Source organism: Epinephelus lanceolatus, chromosome 13 (genome assembly GCF_041903045.1).
Source record: "Epinephelus lanceolatus isolate andai-2023 chromosome 13, ASM4190304v1, whole genome shotgun sequence".
In the NCBI taxonomy this organism is placed as follows: Eukaryota; Metazoa; Chordata; class Actinopteri; order Perciformes; family Serranidae; genus Epinephelus; species Epinephelus lanceolatus.
This window is the reverse complement of record NC_135746.1, coordinates 44,495,313-44,514,949: the sequence shown is the minus strand read 5'-3', so window position 1 is coordinate 44,514,949 and position 19,637 is coordinate 44,495,313. Positions and strand designations below refer to the sequence as shown.

Sequence of the window (19,637 nt, the reverse complement as noted above, 5' to 3'; positions counted from 1 at the left end):
CTACAGAAGCACACTGGATAAAAAAAAATTAGACACCTTATCTTGTAATTACGAGAAAAGATCTTGTAATTACCAGGAGCAAATGCGAGTTAAATGCTTGCACTGCAGAGCACTTCTGCCCGTGCCGGACAGAAACTTTGCCCCGCCGGAAATCCGGCACTGTGCCGGAGAACTTTAACCCCTGAAGGGAATGCCTTTTCCCTTCAGGAATCGTTGAAGGCCAGCAATAGTCCATTCTCTGATGCCAGGCTCTGTTTGTGGACATGGAGATGGCTGCATTGAGGAGTAGGGTGCTCCGCAACGAGGCCGGTTCTACGCAGGGGCAAGAGGGGGCAATGCCCCCTTAAACAAATGTCTTGCCCCCTCAAATCAAATCCGCCGAAAAAGGCGCAAAACAGAAAAGTTTTCTCATGTCTCCACTCCACTCCGTGCTGTGTGCCGGCTGTGTGTGATCTACTGTCTGCAGTCGGCAGAGACCCTCCCCCCAGTGAACACCCAATCACTATTTAGTATGCAAATGCGCCAAGATGCATCGGTGTCAGGTTTCTCAGTCTCAGTGGGGCAGAATGCAGTGTGAGCACAGATAGGCGGTGGGCCGAAGCCGCGTATCTGCATTAGTTTTACAAAGTAATGATCCCCGTGCCGGGACAACCTGGATTTGTAAAATTGTGAAGATTATTTTATTCTTCATCAGATCCGGGTTGTTGCCACTCTATATTCTTTTTCCACAATTATAATTTAAAGTTTGTTTAATATTCAGGCAAACGCTGCAGTCTACTATAACAGTTTGACCAATAGAACGCTGAGATTTCGAGGGAGGGCCGTCGTTAGCCTATCAGATTTAAGCTGTGTCCCAATTCAGGGTCTGCATCCTTCGGAGGACCCGGCCTACGCAGCCTCCGAAGGCTGGACCTTCGGAGGCACCTCCGAAGGATGCGTCACCCGTTGTTAAATGGGACAGTCTAGCCTACGGAGGATTTCCTGGTTGCGTCACGACGTCATGACTCCTGCCGCCCAAGCCCGGGAAAGACACAAAAACATAACAGACAACTTAAACAGACGACACAGAAACTTAACGGACAGACAACTTAACAGACAACACGGAAACATAACGGACAGACAATTTAACAGACAACACGGAAACATAACAGACGACAATGATGGAGCCAGAGGTTGTGATTTTGTTTTTTTTAATATATTTTTTGTTGGAGGAAGAGGAGAGGCGGCTCCGGCGACAGCGACACCAGCGGCTCGTTTATCTCCGGCTGGGAGAGAGCCGTGGGGAGGTAACGTTAACGTTAAACCTGTTATTTTAACCCACATTAATGTTCATACATAGCTAGCATAGTTCGTGGTAATTAATATAGCCGTTAATAAACGGGTACCGTTAAGTGACAAACGTTAGCCATATAAACTATAGATTGACATTTAAATTATGGTTCATATCATTTAACCATTACACTTGATACAGGGTTCGTACAGGTGCTTAAAATCTTTGAAAATGCTGTAATTTTAATGCTGTGCTTTCAAGGTCTAAAAAGTGCTTGAAATTTAGTTTAAATGCTTGAAAGGGCTTATAAAGTACTTGAATTGAATAGTAAAATGTGTACGAACTCCGTAAATATCCCTGACTTAATTCAATATTAAAATGTTGTGTCATTAAACATCAAAACCATACTGAGAATCCAAAGTGGATAGATGGACAAATAAAGCATTATTGATCTAAGCTATAACTTTAACTAGCATTGTCTTATTAACTAAAATTAAATAGCTACTGTTGCTTTAATCATTTATGTTTTCCTGTTCTTACCTCCCTTCCCCATCCAGACGAGGCCGATGTACTGCCGCGTTAATATGAATGTTCCGGTTCTACAAATATTTTTTGATGATCATGACACCCGACAAGATTTCAGGCTGAGCAGAGAGTCCCTGGCGGTGCTGCTGGACCTTCTCCAACAGGAAAGATGACACGGATGGGGTGCCACAATAGAGACCTTGGTCTTTCTCTTCTGGCTGGCGAGTGGTGCATCATACAGGGTGGTCTCAAGGGTGTTTGGGATGCCTCGCTCCACTGTTCACCGCATCGTTCATCGAGTTACTGAGGAGGTGGTGGCCATTTGCCACAGGGTCATCTACCTCCCCAAGACCGCTGACGACCTGGCGGCAGTAACTCAGGGGTTTGCAGGGCTGGCAAGACACAGAGCTTTTCTAAAAGCTGCTGGAGCAATCGACGGCTGCCACGTCAGGATCAAGCCACCAAGCGGCCCTGATGGTCAGTGCTATAGGAATCGCAAACTGTTTGCGTCTATTATGCTGCAAGCAGTTTCTGACCATCAGGGCCGCTTCATCGACACGTACGTGGGCTGGCCGGGGTCGGTGCACGACTCCAGGGTTCTCCGGCACAGCCCACTGTACAGGCGGGCCATCTACCCTCCTCCAGGGTACTTCATCTTGGCAGACGGTGGGTACCCATGCCTCCAACATCCACTCCCCCTCATCACTCCCTACAAGCGGCCGGTACAAGGTGTGGGAGCCCAGCGCTTCAACAGCCATCATTCCAGGGCACGCTCCATCATAGAGCGTGCCTTTGGGATGATGAAGACGAGGTTTAGGGCCATTTTCCTCCAAGCGCTGGAGGTGCACCACACCTTTGTGCCTCAGGTATGTCATTACACAACAGAATTATTGTTAAATGGTGAATACCAGTAAATTAATTAAAATTAAATTACAATTACATTAATCTTTTTTTTTCCTTCTTTTCTTCAGGTCGTAACAGCATGTGCCGTCCTGCACAACATCTGCCTGGGTGCTGGTGACATCATGGCCCCAGAGGATGAAGTGCAGGACGACATGTCGGAGGATGAGGGGGAGAACGGGTTGGAGGCGGTCAGTGGTGCTCCATGGCGGAACCAGCTGTCTGCCGAGGTGTCTGCCCTGGAGGAGGGTGTCCTTGACCATGATTACCTTTAGAGGGCAAGTAAAATAATTTTAAAGCTATTCCTATTTAAAGCGTTTTGTAAAGTTTTGTTTGTTGAAGTAGTTTGTGGTGGGATGTTTAAAAAGTTGTGCAGTAGTATTCTGTTTGTTTTATTCTTGCCTCTCTTTTAAACATTTTTAGTGACATGGCGGCCGTCGATTGCGTCAGCCCTGCAAACCCCGTTGACGGACGATGTGGTGGACAGTGGAGACATGCATCCCCCACCCCCCACATGATGTCCCACTCACAGCCAGAAGACTCCAGGGTCTTTATAATGGCATCCCATCCAGTCCAGCAGCACCACCGGGGACTCCTGCTCAGCCAATAATAAATAATAATAAAATAAATGTAGTTTTTTGTTATTTAATAGGTTAGCAATGTGTTTAATAATTTTCTGCTGATCATTTGTAAATAGTTGTACATGTTAAGAATGCCCACTTGTAAATAACTAAAAATGTTCAGATTGTATCTTTGTAAATAGTTATGAGAAAAAAAATAAATTGTGTTGTCACTGAAAAGTAGTTCAAAAGTTTACTCTAGTTGTAAATAAGAAATGGAACGGATAATGATTACAAGACTTTAATTTAACTATAGACAACATTTGAAAAAGATAATGGAACTATATAATATTTTTAATCAACAACTAACTATAACTATATACAACATTTTAAATTAACATTTGAAAACAAGAAACAGCAACAAATAAAACTTAATTGAACAGGATAAAAAAAAGCTAAAAAAAATCACCGCCTCTCAACCATTCTCTCCAGTAAATTAAAAAGTCTCTCCATTCTCTCCCGGCTCTCTCTTTCCCTCCTCTCCTCAGCCTCCCTCTGCAACCTCATGTCCTCTCTCAACAGCTCCAACATCTCATTTTCTCTTTCCCTTCTTCTTTTACGTGTCCCTCCTGTTGCAGGCCCTGGCTGCCTCTCCTCATCCTCCTCCTCCTCCTCCTCCTCATGCTGCTCACCCACTGCAGCACTTGGCCCTGGTGTGTCCTCAGGGATGGAGGCAATTAGGACAGGTGGGGCAATGGAAGGCCTCTGTCCTAAAACCTCATCCATGAGGACAAACCAGGGCCAGGTGGCAGCAGTGGGCTTCCCGCCGACCCCCTGCCCTGTCCCTGGATCTTTGCATTCCTAATGTAGAGGAAATCAATCACAACAGCAGCAATTTTCTGCAAAGTATTTATTAAAAAAGTCTTGAAAAGGAGGTTATCATGGACTCAAAAAGAGGTATGTTTGAGATGCTCTTTGGAATGGGATTCATGTAGTGATAAAGAAACGAAGAAAAAAAAAAACCCAAGGCACTCTCCCAAAGCAGTTAAAATGCCTTTATTCTTAAGCCATGGTCATATAAACCTTAAAAACACAGTCCTTTGACACGTTTCAGCATCAAGCCTTCAACAGGAAGTTAAACAGATTCAAGGAATAAAGAATAAAGGCATTTTAACTTCTATGGCAGAGTGCCTTGGAGTTTTTTCTACATTTCTTTATCAAAGTATTAACTTGGTTAAAACAAATGTAGTTTCCATATCATTATCCAAACCTGCACGTACTTTATATATATATTTTTTTAAGTTGTCCCACTTTTTTTTTGCCTGTTGAGGCTTCACTTTCCCCTCCAGGCCCATTTTTTGAAGGATTGTTCTAAACAAGAGAGAAGCATGACAAAAGGTAAACACACAAGATCACAAAAGGTGACATCAGGACAGACATTAAACTCCCACCACCACCACCTAAAAACAACATTAACTTGTGATCTTAGGATTATATTTGTACTTTGTACAGGATTTGGGTTAATTTAAGTAACCTTTACATACAAATATATGTAGAGTACAGATGGGCTATTTATTATTGCCTTAACAGGTACCTCCATCCGAGTGTGGCCGTATTTTTGGCCCCTGTGAAGAGGTGGTCATTTTCACCCCTGAGTTTGATAAACCCCTCCGTTTGCTCCTTGCTCCCTACAACAAAATGAAATGTAAGACATATTTTCTATTATGTCAACAGGCAAAATGATATCCATATACAGGCCTAATAACGACAATAACAATAATGCTCCTGAAGTTAGCTCTAGGCTATATTCCATCCAAAAGTTTAGTTTAGTTTAGTACAATTTTACAGCCTAGAAATACGCACACACAACTCACAACATATCCTCTCATTAACTTTATATTTGTTCACTGCGGTGCGTTTATGCACCTGATGTGAGGTATAAACATCCTACAACATCTCCACAGTTACAATAAGATATAACAAGTCACTCTCCAAGCTTTTAAACAACTGAAAGTGAAGGGGTTTAACGTTAAGGCTTTAACCGTTACCGTTACTTTTAAAGGCTAACTGAGCTCCTCCTATCAATAGGTTAACGTTAAGCTAACGTTACATCGTGGAGCTGGCTCTACATTCCGGTGGCTACGTGTTAGCATTACTAACGTCACGTATTTTAACAGCCATTTAGAGGTTTTAAGGCCCCTTGAACTTCTGGCGTTAAGTAAAAATCTGTTACTTACATTTGAAAGTGTATTTGCTGCCGCTGCTGGTGCCGCTGCTTGTGTTTGCCGCCATTGTCAAAAAGATCCGGGTTGAACAAAGGCACGCAAAGCATGTTGGGATATGGGAGGCCACGAAGGATAGTCGCGGTGCATCCTCCGAATACAGGGAAACGGAGGGCGCATTTGTCATCTGCAAAAAAGTAAGGTTTTTGGAAAGTGATTGAACTGATTGTAAATCACGTGTAGCATTAGAGAGTTTGTAACAAAGAAACAAAACATAACATATACATTATATAGAAAGCTACATCATTTTTCCCCTCCTGCAGGAGTCATCACACACACTTTCTGTGTTCTCACTTTTCTTTTTTGACAGGTACCGTGAGTAGTCTCTGAAACAGGAGAAGTGGTATCGTGCCTCACTAGCCACTAGGTCCCTGTCACGAATGTATAGAAACAGACTCTCATCCTGTCTTTCTTCAGCAGCAAGAAGTAACTTCCCTGCAGTGAGTGTTTCACACCGAGAAAGTTTTTCTTTTATTCTCTTCCAGCTGTGTGCTTCATATCTGTATTTTCATGTTTGCAAATCAAACACTGTATTGGGAGCAAGTGTGCTGCTCTCTCAGAAGTGTGGAAGTCACTTGTGTGTGATCTTAGAGCCCGTGTCTTTGCTGGAGTTTCCTCACCATCCTCTGTCTCTGTTGCTACTTCTAGCACTAAAAGACAAACAGAAGACATCCACAGATTCAGGCTTCACCTTGGTTTGAGGCTGTGCATCATTCTTATTCCCCTACATCACTGCGTCGTGACATCACAATTATTGTATGTGAAGACGCATCTTTATTCATATATGTAGTGCTTGTTAAAGCAACACTCTGTAACTTTGACCATGACCCGTGGCTTCAAAAAACTAAACTATGCACGTTAGTATGTCGCACAAAACAGCAGTTTTAGTAAAACTGGGTCATATTTTATGGATAAAATGTCCTCTGGTTTTCCCTCTGATGTCCTACCACTGCTCTGTCTGTCTGCAGCCTTTTATTTAGCAGAGCTGTCCCCAACTACCCACTGCTGCAGCTGCAGCATAAATGCACGTTTACGCAAAAACGTGCATGGTTAAGTTTCAGTTTTCGAAGCCGCGTGTCGCAGCCAAAGTTACATACTGTTGCTTTAATAGTTGGCTTAGTACTTGTGTGTCCGGAACAGGGAGTACTAATGCTTACATATTTTTCTTAAATAGGTCCCATACTATTCTGTCTTATCTCACTTGGGGGGAAAATAGCAGTTGTATAAAAATGTTGGGATTTTACTTTTGTGATATTTCAGTAGATCATCTGAGATTGAGACCAGACATCCCCAGTTTGGCTGACCTGTCCCAAGCTAGAGCTGTCCCCGGAAATGTCCCCAATTTCAACTGTGGATTAAAAAAACACAAGTGAAATAGACGCCACAGCTCTGATTCTGGTTGCGCACAGACTGATGCAGTACTACCTGTGACCGCTATGTGGGTTGCATTGGCAGAGTGGCGCTGTCCATATTTTTACTCATTTACTCCACAGACAGAAGACAGAAGCTATTTTATGAGGGCAAAAGAAAAAATAAGTCAGAGTTGGAGCGGACTGAAGACTTATTTCACTGACAGTAACATATACTGTTGTTGGTGTGGCTGTATTATAGTGAATTGTGAACATTACCATGTGATAGCTATTACAATATATTATGATGTGGCTCTGTTTTAGGAGAGGAAGATTACTGATAGAAGAGTAAAAGGAAGCAGGAGGAAAAGAAATGTCCTTTTAATGACAAGAAAATAAAAAACAAAACATTTACGCCTGTAGACCACAATGACACGGTGGTCCATTGCATTCTTTGAAAGTTGTCAAAATACATGAAAATACATATGTATTTATTTCATAATAATATTTAATGACTTCTGTACTCTGAACTTGAAATGTCCCTGCTTTTCATTTCAGAAATCTGGTCACCTTATCTGAGATTAAATGGAAATAGCAACTGCGTGTTTTCCCCTTGCTGTTTTTAATTAATGTAGTTTGTGAATGTTACTGAGCACTTTATTGGACTTCAGAAGTAATGTGAATGAGTAAGGGGCTTAATTTAAGTTAGCACTTTTCTTCATCTCAACAGTGTTCACTGCAGCTAGATGGGCAAATGACTCCCTCCTGTGATGGAATCAAGTGGGTGAGAATGCAGTGATCTGATTTATCGAATAGATTTTGACTAGGGTTTTGCTCATTTGAGTAGAGTGAAATACAAAGCTTATGTCTGAACAGTGAATTACGCACAATAAACTTGAGTTGTCAGAACCTGATCGTGTGAGAGGATGTCATTGTAGCTCCTAATTTCTTTTCTTTGTTCACAGATTCAGCATTCAAGATTCAGATTTGAAGTTCAAGATCCACATTTACAGTTTCACACTGCATGTTTGATACCAACCTTCTGTTCCATTTTCCTTTTGAATTAAAGCTTCCTTTTCTCTTCTCTTCTGGGCTCGTTTTATTTTTGTTATATTAGTAAAATGGATGTAGCAATGATAGCCAGCATTAGCTGGTATAGCATATTCAGCAGGTTACTGGCTGTTAAAGTTAAATCTCTGCACTGCCTCTTCAGCTATAAGACTCTCTTCAGTCCCTAAATCTTTCCACTCAAACACTGATTTAATAAATTTTTGCCATCCTGTGTCTGTAAAAGGAGTGATTGGTCCATCTTTCTGAATTATATGCATACAGCACTCCATTTCTTATGCTAATGTAATGCTAGCAAACACATAAAAAAATAGCAACAAAGATTAATATAGTGGCGGGAGGAGGGTCGTTTTTATTATGTTTCATCATTTTGACAGATAAATGACAGGTGAAGTTCCCAAGCAAGATAACAGACCTCAAATTTGTGAAATCAGATATGTTTATTTTGTATAAAGCTAGCAGAGAAAATATACATGGTACCTACACAGACTGTTTAAAAAAAGTCTGTAACGTGTAAAGACCACGTTATATACATAACATAAAAGACATAAAAGAGCCTTAATAGGCTATGTATGTGTGGCTCTCGGTGGCTCTACATGCATCGCCATTTTTCCAAGGGTTTTTTTTCTTTTTTCCAAGCGTCCCATTGGATAATAACTACAATCACGTCACGCATGTCGGACCCCGGACGTAGCTGTCTACTCTGTTTGCCGGAAAAAAGGTAACGTGATAAAGTTACTGATCTACAAAAATGTGCAAGAAGTACCGGTGGCAACAATTTGATTCTTTTGATTTATTGAAAACTTAAGAAGTTGTCAACAAAAATCTGGGTCCTCTCCCGATAGGGATCGTTTAAATACAAGGAATGGCGGCTTCGGCCCACTGCCTAAGAGTGTGAGCCTGCGAACCAGAGCCCTTGAGTCGCGTCTTCTCCATTCACTCTAATGGGCCATAAGGTTTGTTCGAGATGAGCCAGTCCTGTGCAGATTTGATCACCGGCGATCAGCGCACAATGCATGCCGGTTAGTTTTGTGTCCGACTTCATCTCGACTTGCTCTGACATATTACAAAAGTGGACGGTGATAAAGCCGCGAGAGCGAGGCGGCCGCAGTTTTTAGAGCCAGGCGCTGCAGTTGCTCTCCACCGACTGCACCGCCTGGCTCTCACCTGATCTAACAGCTGATTGGTTAAGATGTCGACTCAACAATATGACGTTTTAGATAAACTACTCATTTTTGTTGAATTTTAGAGATTAAGATTGTATTTGTCTGACCTGAAGGTTTATTATGTGAACAGAAAACATGTTGTGTGACTGATGGTGAAAACAAACTGATATATGGGTCTGATCACTTTTTTGATGAATTGACATCATTCCAGACAGGATGTTAGTGTGTCTGTGACTTCCTGCACGGACTGAAGGCTGCTGGAAACTGTCGGGAAACTGTCCGACTTCACTGCAGCTTTTTGTCACCGCCCCCCGCTGCGTCCGCCTGCTCTCGTCTACTTGTCAGGCGAGGCGCAGTTCATCTCGAACGAGCCTATTTTTTCACAGCAAAGGCGGATCGCAGAGCCTCTAAATAGTTCCCGGAAGTAAGCGGCACATGCTAGCAGCGCAATGGAGTTACAGCAGAAAGACCAGCTGTGATGTACTTTTAACGGGTAAGATGTCCAAAGACTCAAATTTTACATTATCAGCACAACTTATCTAAATTAGCATGTGTATTAAAGCTTGTTAGTGGATTATCTCCCATTAAATTAGTAGATTTATGTAATGTTAAAAGATAAGATAACAGATTAGGCTAGGACATACTGTACACACCATACAGGTAATGCTAACCATGAACAGCCTGTTAGTTTTAAATCGTCTTCTCCTAAACCATTTTATCTAACATTGGAAAGTTAGAGTGCTTCCAGTCCTGATTTTTTGCGAGCCAGTCTGAGTTAGATATTAGCTCAGTTAAATATGACATTGCTGCGTGATTGTTGAGTGGAGGAGGTGAAATGAAACAAAAACGGAATTTATGGTCTGTTTTTTAGGCTTTGTGATTCTGTTGAGTATACCTGTCTATAATATGTTACAGCTCAGCTGATATTACATTGATAGCGAAGTGAGAGGGAAGTTTGAGGACCTGAATGAGATTTAAAACACAAGATAAGTAATTTTGATAAATGAAACATACCAGGCTAAATGGGGAATTATTGTAAATACCAAATGTATGTATATATTACTGTGTTATACATATGATCATGCTAAATATATATTCTATCACAGTATTAGATATGTAATCTTGTATATTTGTAACCTGCTGTAGGAGCACTGGGTGGTGGCGGAGCGGTGATGCTGCAGGACCACTGTGTGAGAGAGGATGCTGCAGATAAGTGCTGAGTCGACCTGGGTGAGACTTAAAACTTAACAAGGTGTGTTTCAAGTAGTTACAGAGATAAGGAATCATACTTAATATGTATTATACTGCATTTTATATTAATTATATAAGTAATTATATTGAATATATAATATATGATATACAGTGTTGGGCAAGTTACTTTGAAAATGTAATACATTGCATATTACCAGTTACCGTCATTATAATATTATAATATTAATAGGCATTATAAAATAGAAGAGGGTCATGTTGTTTCATAGCGGCTAATTAAAGCACAGAGAGCTTTAATTGCAGTTCATTAACTTACAAACCCAGTAGTGGGCGATATTGCATAGTCTAATGAAGGCTCTCCTCTGGAGTGCAGATCTGACCGATTCACGCATTCACATACAGTGGTTACAACTTTGTATTAAAATCCCCTGCTTATATAAATAACAGTGTGATGATATTAAACAATTAAATAGCCTAGACCTTTTCAAATGAACAGATAACTATGGACACATATGAAACACAGTAGGCAAATGCTGAGGTTAGCACAACAAAAGCAAATTGGCTTGCCAGTCAGTCACTATGACAAGTGCAAATTAATACAGCAGAGCTGGTAGACCCACCTGCTGGTTTCCAGTGTGCTGATCAGTTACAACAACACCCAACACTGAAATATAAGTAAACATTTTAAGGAATTATACTGCAGTGATGCTGCGTGCCTCGTGTCAGGAGTACTGCAGGATGAGGACCATTAACGTTACAGTTCAAGAGTGGCAATAACAATGATGTTACAGGTCCAGGGGTGCATTGTGGTGCAGGGGCGCTCACAGCATGATGCACAAAGATGGTGGAAAATAAATCTGCTCTAAGCCTTGTCTTGCCCTTTTTGGTCTGCATCAAAATGTGCCTGCAGTGACTTCCCATACAAAACTCACTTTTGTCGACCCACAGACATATCCCATAGTGGTTGAATGCATACAGTATTCGGGAACACTTTATACTTACTGAACATGTATACACTCATTACATATCCATGAGACAACTTCAAACAAATGCAATTAAAACTGATGCCACTTGTCATACTTGTGCCTTATCTCACAAGGCAATGTCAGACCCAGGCATATATACGTGTGCCTAACCATTTCTCCTCTTTCTTTTTTTTCTCTTTCAGCACAAGAACAACAGGGGGATGCAATGGAGCCTGAACTCACCCCGCAATGAAACAACCCCCTTACCCTGAGTCTCAACTCCATGGGTTTTGCAAGCCTTTCCCTGTTCCTTATTTTTAATAAACCAAACACTGAGCTTCCCAATAGTGTGGTCTTTGTTTGTGGAAATGTGCTAATGCAGTATTTGACAATGATAACCTTACATATTTTTGTTGTTGTAGTCTGTAGTGAGTCTCAGGTTACTCCTGCTGACTTAAGCCAAAGAAAAATTCTCATCTCTGTGTCAATGAAGAAATTGTGCATTTGTACCTCTCTCTCTAAACGATTAGAACATCCCCACACAGCACCATGGTGGAGACTGTACGAGAGGACAACACAGAAGAAAAGGCACAGACAAACTGCTTGACATCCAAGTCATGTTTCTGAGTTTATTAAAAATTTATTTGTTATAGTAAATAAGTACATAGTAAAAAGACAAAGATACATAAAATATATATGTCTATAAACTGCTGCTGCTGCTAGCCCAGTGACCCACTGTGCTGTCACTTGACAGTCATTGGTAGTCACCCGTCGGTCTCCTTCTGTCCCACTGAAAGTAATTAAGATAACATCATTAGAATCATTAAATTATCAATAAATGTTAGGATGTGATTACTCCTGACAACCATACAAGACTAAGGACAGAATTGAAAACATCATTTAAAGCAATAAAAGCAACACGCTGTTTCACCAAGGTAAGGAAAGACTAACATATTTAAACAAGGCAGACAACAATATATGTTATATACACATTACACATAGTTATACTGTGTAATAATACATTTCTATCATAATTATGCTATGTCATTAATATACTTATACTGGCCCATATATAAATACATATCCTTATCCACATCCCTCATATTTAAACTGTGCACTGTGTACATACTGTGTAATATTCCTGTGTGCAATATTTTGCCACTTCCCGGGGGATATCTATACATTCCTATATTTTTACAGAAAAAATACTACACATCATGTGTATTAAGTTGCTGTAACGTGAATTTCCAAGGTTGGGATTAATAGAGTCTTACCGTAGTAAACTAACACTAATCCTCAAATATTAGCACATTTTACTTTAAAAAACAACATATGTAGATGTAGATGTAACTGTTTATGGCGTGCTACACATATATTATAAATCAATGTAGTTATTGACAGCTACTTACCAAAAATCGGAGTTCTGTCTCTCAGTATTATGTAGCTATTTAAATGGCCCGCCAGTAACTTCCGGGAACTATCCGAGGTCTACATGAATCACGTGACGCACAAGCATTTTGGACTTCCGTTGTCGCGACTCTGTTATATTCTACGGCACTGCTGCGAATGTTTTTTCAATCACACAAGCACAGCGAGAGATGAGTCCCTGCAGCATGTCACATACTGAGGACAAATGCCCTGTGTGTGCCAGACCCCTACATAAAGCCCCGCCCAGCCTCTAGTTTGGTACGGTGTTTTTTGATAATCTCAGCGATTTTTACAAAGCTTTTATTAACTTTTCACTCCTGCAGCTTTCAGCAGCTCAAAGGAGAGTAGAGTGAAGAGAAATCTGTTAAATTGCTAACAATAAAACAAAACAAAAAAACAAAAACAAAAAAATGACAACAAAACAAAACAAAAATATATAAAATGTTCTGCTCTAGCCTATATCTGTTGGGTTTGTTAGTTCTGTTAGTTTGAGAAGTTTTTTTGTAAGACTAGCTTTGGTAAATACTGGCTATAGTGAGGTTAGTGTAATTCATTCATTCATTCATTCATTCATCTTCTAACCGCTTCATCCTCTTGAGGGTCGCGGGGGGGCTGGAGCCTATCCCAGCTGACATCGGGCGAGAGGCAGGGTACACCCTGGACAGGTCGCCAGACTATCGCAGGACTGACACATAGAGACAAACAACCATTCACGCTCACATTCACACCTACAGACAATTTAGAGTCATCAATTAACCTAGTCCCCAATCTGCATGTCTTTGGACTGTGGGAGGAAGCCGGAGTGCCCGGCGAGAACCCACGCTGACACAGGGAGAACATGCAAACTCCGCACAGAAGGGCTCCCACGCCCGGGATCGAACCGGCAACCCTCTTGCTGTGAGGCGAGAGTGCTAACCACCACACCACCGTGCCGCCCAGTTAGTGTAATCATTAGGTTCAAATTTATTTCATATGTCTAGATGCCTAATGGCCATTCAATAAGATAAATGTTAAGATGTTGGTTGCGCCTGGATGAAGGAGATATATATATATATATATATATATATATATATATATAATTATTATTATTATTGTTTTTTTTTCCTGAATTTTTATTTTATTTTTTGTTTATTTTATTTTTTAGTTTTCCTCCCTGAGGGATTGCCACCTTATTGTGGTCAGGGGGTTTCCTTGCCTCAGTGACCCTAAGAGCTATACCAGCAGGAGCTTAGTCTTCAGGTGAGACACCCAAGTTGGACAGGTCTTAGGGTAGAGGCCTGACAAAGTGCAATCCATTTCTTTAGGTTGGGGGTTGGACACACAGCTAACAACAACCCAATTCAATGTAGAAAACACTGTTATCAACAACAAAACAAGAGGCAAGCATATTTGAGACCATGGTGCTTTGACACCCTCTATAGGGCACTAACACAGCATCCCCACATCGAGTGAGTGACTGAGTGAGTGAGTGACCTTTACTTGTCAGTTCTACCTATGGCAAAAATGTGCTGGAGCATGATGCCCCCTTCACATTTATGACTGCCCCCTCATATATGCCTGCCTAGAACCGGGCTTGCTCCGCAAGTGTGATGTGGTGGATAACCAGGGGCTGTACACTGTATACGTCAGATCTAGTTCTGACATATGGAATTGAAATTGATAACTTAACAGTCTTTCCACGGAATCCCTCGCTATCAGATCATTATTTAATAACTTTTGATTTCTTTTTACTTGATTACACGCCACTCAGCAACAGTTAATATACTAGATGTTATCAGATACTGCTGTCACAAAATTTAAGGAAATGATTCCTTTGTCATTAAATTTAATACCATGTCCTTCTGTAACAGAGATTTCCCGTACTGACTTTAAACTCTCCCCAGGGCTGCCCCTGACCAAATTGGGGCCCTAAGCGAAATTTTATTTGGAGCCCCCCCCCCAAATGTATCATAGGTACAAATGACCATACTGCTCTGGTAGTACTACTACTACTTCTACTAATATTAACAAAAAACTACTACTATTGCTATCTATTATTACATTATTATTATTATCATTATTATTATTATTATTATTATTATTATTGTTGTTGTTGTTGTATCATTATTGTTATTATTATTATTATTGTTATTATTATTATTATGTACAGACTACAGTCGTAAGAAAACATACTAATTCAGGATCAGACTGATATTTCAAACTTTACATTCAAGTTTAGTTCCCTCTGTCAACAAATGCATCAGTTACACACTCATTTCAATCAGTATTTCTCTGTCTCCTCAAAAGCTGACTATTATGAATTAAATTCACTAACAGATGGCGACATTTACTTCCATAAAAATAGTCATAAACATAAACATAAATTGATACGCTATAAACTTTAGCCAATATATTATATATTGGCTATAGTTTATAGCCTATCAATATATACACGACCACCAACTGGTCATTTTACCACTCCTTTTCATCAGAGGTGAATGCACAGGGCGTTAACAAGACATTCAATAAATGTTAATCAGGGCCGCTGGAAAAAAAAAAAATTCTCCAGTATAGACAGAGACTGGAGACAGAGATTCCTATCTAATGAGTAGCAGTTTAGGTGTTTGTGCCACAAAGTTTTATTTCAACAACATGCCCACCTTCAAGTGAAGCACGAGCTTCCTCTTGTTTTGCCTTTTTTCCCTCTTGCTCTCTCCTGACTCGTGATGTCTTTTGGATGACATGTCGACAACTCTTCACCTGCTGCAGCTCTGCAAGTGCCTGCCAGCGCACCCTTTTGATTGGTCAGATGTCGAGTGCTGTCAATCACTGCAGCGACGCATGCGCGGTCAGATTACAGGTCTCTTCTCACCTTCCTCGAGCTGATTCTACTCGCGCCTCACGGTAGCACATATGCGCATCCATTGCGCATATGCGCAAATGCGTCCCCTCGCGCAAAATGTGGCCCCCCATGGAAGATGAGGCCCTACGCACAGCGCGTATTCTGCGTTTAGGGAGGGGCGGCCCTGCCTATGTCCTCCAGTTTATTCCTCAGAAGCGCAGGCTGTATGGTGTTGAAAGCGCTGGAGAAGTCAAAGAATATGATTCTCACAGAGCTTCCGGGCTTCTCCAGGTGAGAAAGAGCTCTATGCAGGAGGAAGATGACGGCGTCGTCCACCCCAGTGCCAGGCTGGTAGGCAAACTGCAGCGGGTCCATTGAAGGCCCTACTGCAGGGGCGGAGACGAGACAGGACCAGCTGCTCCAAATATAGTGTAATTGTATACTTGATGCCAGTTTGACATGAAAATATTCACATCCGCTCTCATCTGTTGGTGGACTCAGCAGTGATTTATCTACACTTTTCATTTCATCTTCAATTGACTAAGTGTATTGATTAAATAAATGAATTATAAATAAAATTATGCTTCCAGTGGTCTCAATACTCTGAAAGTAAATGCATAAATGTGGGCAACAAAAAATGTGCTGCCATAACAAATATCTCAGATGTAAATGAAGACTGATGTGGTTCCCATAATCCATATGCCTACTGGCGAACAATGAAGCATGCTGTGTGTGTGTGTGTGTGTGTTTTATTTATGTAAAACACATTTGCTCAGAATTTGTTTACGCTACCTTTTGAAAGGTTGTTGACACTTTGCTTAAATGGATCCTGTCAGGATGAATTGGCCCTCATCCTTTTTCCCCTTTTCACAGTTTATTCTGTGCCTGCTGCACAGCAATGACTTGCTTTTTATATGATACTACAGCAGACCAGCCCCTAATATTTTTTTGACTGTCTTAGGGATACATAACCTGTGAAAAAAGTCAATGGACATACTACTGGAAACACTTTGTTTTAGCGCCTGTGTTTTTAAGCCCTCCCGAAAAAGCCCAGTCTGCTCTGATTAGTCAGTATTGGTCTTCCACATCTGCGTCCTTGGTAGGTGTTTTTCAAGGGTGAAAAACAACACCCCCACCTGTCAGAGGCAAGACTCCTTCCTAACAAGTGCCCCCAGGTGTGCGTCATTAACCCTTAGCAGACTGTGATAATTTTGGACTATCTAATGTTGTACTATTTGATAAATGGACCTGCATTTGTATAGCACCTTTCTAGTCATCCAACCACTCACAGCCCTTTTTACACTACGAGTCCCATTCACCCATTCATACGCACATTCATACACTGGTGGCCGAGGCTAGCATACAAGGGGCTACCTGATAGTTTTTAACACATTCACACACCGATGGAACACCCATCGGGAGCAATTTGAGGTTCAATATCTTACTCAAGGATACTTTGACATGCACACTGGAGGAGCCGGGGATGGAACCGCTGATCTTTCAATTGGTGGACGACCTGCTCTACCTCTGAGCCACAGCCGCATTTGAATAAATGTAAGCAGTATTTCCAGAGTCACATGACTTACATACATAAAAACTCACCCTACCCATTGTGATTATGTTTTTAGGTCAGTTGAGGTGTTTCTGTAAATTCTCAGGAATGTGTGAAGCATTAACACTTTCATCTATAGCATTGATTTGGCCAATTAAATGGCTATCTAAAAATGCGTCCTGTTGTTTTGGGAAGAGTTGGCAGTGGGAAGAGTAATCCTACTTTTCAATGAACATGCAAAAGATGCTGTTCACAGGTGTGGCCAGGTAATATATATTTTCATATATATGTCATGCAAGTTGATGAACAGTGCCTACTCATATGCAGACGCCTGTTACAGCAGCTCCTGCTCACCAGGAAAAGCTGATCACAACCAGGATCATCTTCTGCCTGTCTACAGAGGGAACCAGCAACCACCCGCACTGTGAAGAGGTGCTCTGAAGAGGCCGAGGAGGCCCTGAAGGACTGCTGCGAGATCACTGTGTGGGAGGTACTCAGCAATTCCCATGGGGAGGACATTGACAGTTTGACATTATGAATTACGGACTACATAAAATTCTGTGTGGAAAGCACTGTACCCACCAGGACTGTACGCTGCTTCTCCAACACCAAACCCTGGATTACTCCAAATATAAAAGCTCTCCTGAAGGAGAAGTGGAGAGTTTTTAACTCTGGAACCAAAGAGGAGCTGAAGGCCGTGCAGATGGAGCTACAAAGAAACATCAGGCGGGGAAAGGAAGAATATAAAAAGAAGATGGAGGAACAGCTGCAGCGGAGTCTGGAGAGGTCTGAAAACCATCTCAGGACACAAACAACCGGACTCCCAGGTCAGAGGCGACCAGAAGTGGGTGAATGATCTGAATCTGTTCTTCAGATATGATCAGTCTGCCCCTCCCCTGGCCCAGGCATCATGGCTGCAACCCCCCACATCCTCACCTTCCCCCCCACCTACACTCCTGGCACACTGCTTCAACACCTCCCCTGTTCCCCTAGACATCTCACCACCCCCTACTCCTCCCCCGACCTCATCACCTCCACCCCCCAGCACACAGCCCCCCTGCTCCAGCTTGTCCTTCACTACCTGTCAGGTGAGAGATCAGCTGAGGAGGATAAAGACGAGGAAGGCTGCAGGTCCAGACGGCATCAGCTGCAGGCTCCTGAAGTCCTGCGCAGACCAACTGCGTGGAATAGTTAAAACCATCTTCAACCTGAGCCTGAGGCTAGGGAGAGTACCACAGCTGTGGAAGACATCCTGCGTGGTCCCTGTGCCCAAGACTCCAACACCCCAAGGACTTCAGCAACTTCAGACCGGTGGCATTAACATCGCACCTCATGAAGACTCTGGAGCGCCTGGTCCTGTCTTGTCTCTGCCCCGCAGTAGGCCCTTCAATGGACCTGCTGCAGTTTGCCTACCAGCCTGGCATTGGGGTGGACGCTGCCGTCATCTTCCTCCTGCATAGAGCTCTTTCTCACCTGGAGAAGCCCGATAGCTCTGTGAGAATCATGTTCTTTGATTTCTCCAGCGCTTTCAACACCGTACAGCCTGCACTTCTGAGGAACAAACTGGAGCACAAAGGAGTGGCTAATCACCTCACATCCTGGATCTTGGACTACCTCACGGACCGGCCGCAGTATGTCAGGACCCAGGATTGTGTATTGGACTTGGTTGTCTGCAGTACGGGGGCCCCGCAGGGGACAGTGCTGGCACCGTTTGTCTTCACCCTCTACACTGCAGACTTTTCATACGACACCCCCACCTGTCATCTGCAGAAGTTCTCAGACGACTCTGTGAGCCACTGGTGGTGAATAAACAGGAAATAGCTCATAGCAGGAATTAGCAAGCAGCTAGTAGCAAGAGGGAAACAGACACAGTAAAGATGAGCAACTGAGGAGACAAGGAATTGTGCGCCCCTCCTTGCACTCGCAAACAAAGAGGCCTTTAACCGTCAGATGACAGGGACAGTGAAGAACGGTTCGATTTACCAGAGAATCGCCGGCTGACTACCGCCGCCTGACTAACCGCGGCTTCCCTCCCACGTCGCTGTTTACGTCACATGCTGAGCTACAGGTTTGCTTCTTGCTCATGCCCCCATTGCCCAGAAAAAGGCACATTCTGTATAAACAAAAGTAGGTAGGCGGCAATTTTCCTCCCTCCCCAATTTTGTTTTTATACTGCCAATGCTGAAAAAGACTGATTGGGCTTTCCTGCAAATTTGCACAATTCCTATCTAAAAAGGGCTAAAAGCTCTGGAGAGCTCCTTCAGTGATAGACTGCTTCACTCAAAGTGTTTGAAGGAACACTATCGCAGGTCCTTCCTGCCTGCTGCTGTCAGACTACATAACCAGCACTGATCACAATAAACTGCACCATGGACACTTTATGGACACTATAGACACTTTAAGCTTACTGTCCCCCCTTGTTGCTGTTTGCTGTTTTTTGCACATACAATCACTTGCACTAGATATGCTCTCTTTAATCCACTGCTCATTTTTATTCACTGCTCATTATTATCCACTTCTCATTATTATTATTATTATTATT

At 42.2% G+C, this 19,637-nt stretch overlaps 2 long non-coding RNA genes and 1 pseudogene across 2 annotated transcripts; all 3 read left to right on the top strand.

The window, feature by feature from the left end:
• LOC144466495 (uncharacterized) overlaps window positions 1-18,933 on the top strand; it is a 92,517-nt pseudogene extending 73,584 nt beyond the window's left edge.
• On the top strand, window positions 5,854-7,979 carry LOC117253080 (uncharacterized). Its single transcript, XR_004501364.2, has 3 exons — window positions 5,854-5,977; window positions 7,617-7,670; window positions 7,852-7,979. It is a non-coding gene; the product is annotated as an uncharacterized LOC117253080 (long non-coding RNA).
• Window positions 9,337-11,639, top strand: LOC117268025 (uncharacterized). Its single transcript, XR_013493104.1, has 3 exons — window positions 9,337-9,613; window positions 10,267-10,372; window positions 11,498-11,639. It is a non-coding gene; the product is annotated as an uncharacterized LOC117268025 (long non-coding RNA).
• Window positions 18,934-19,637: the final 704 nt, after the last annotated feature.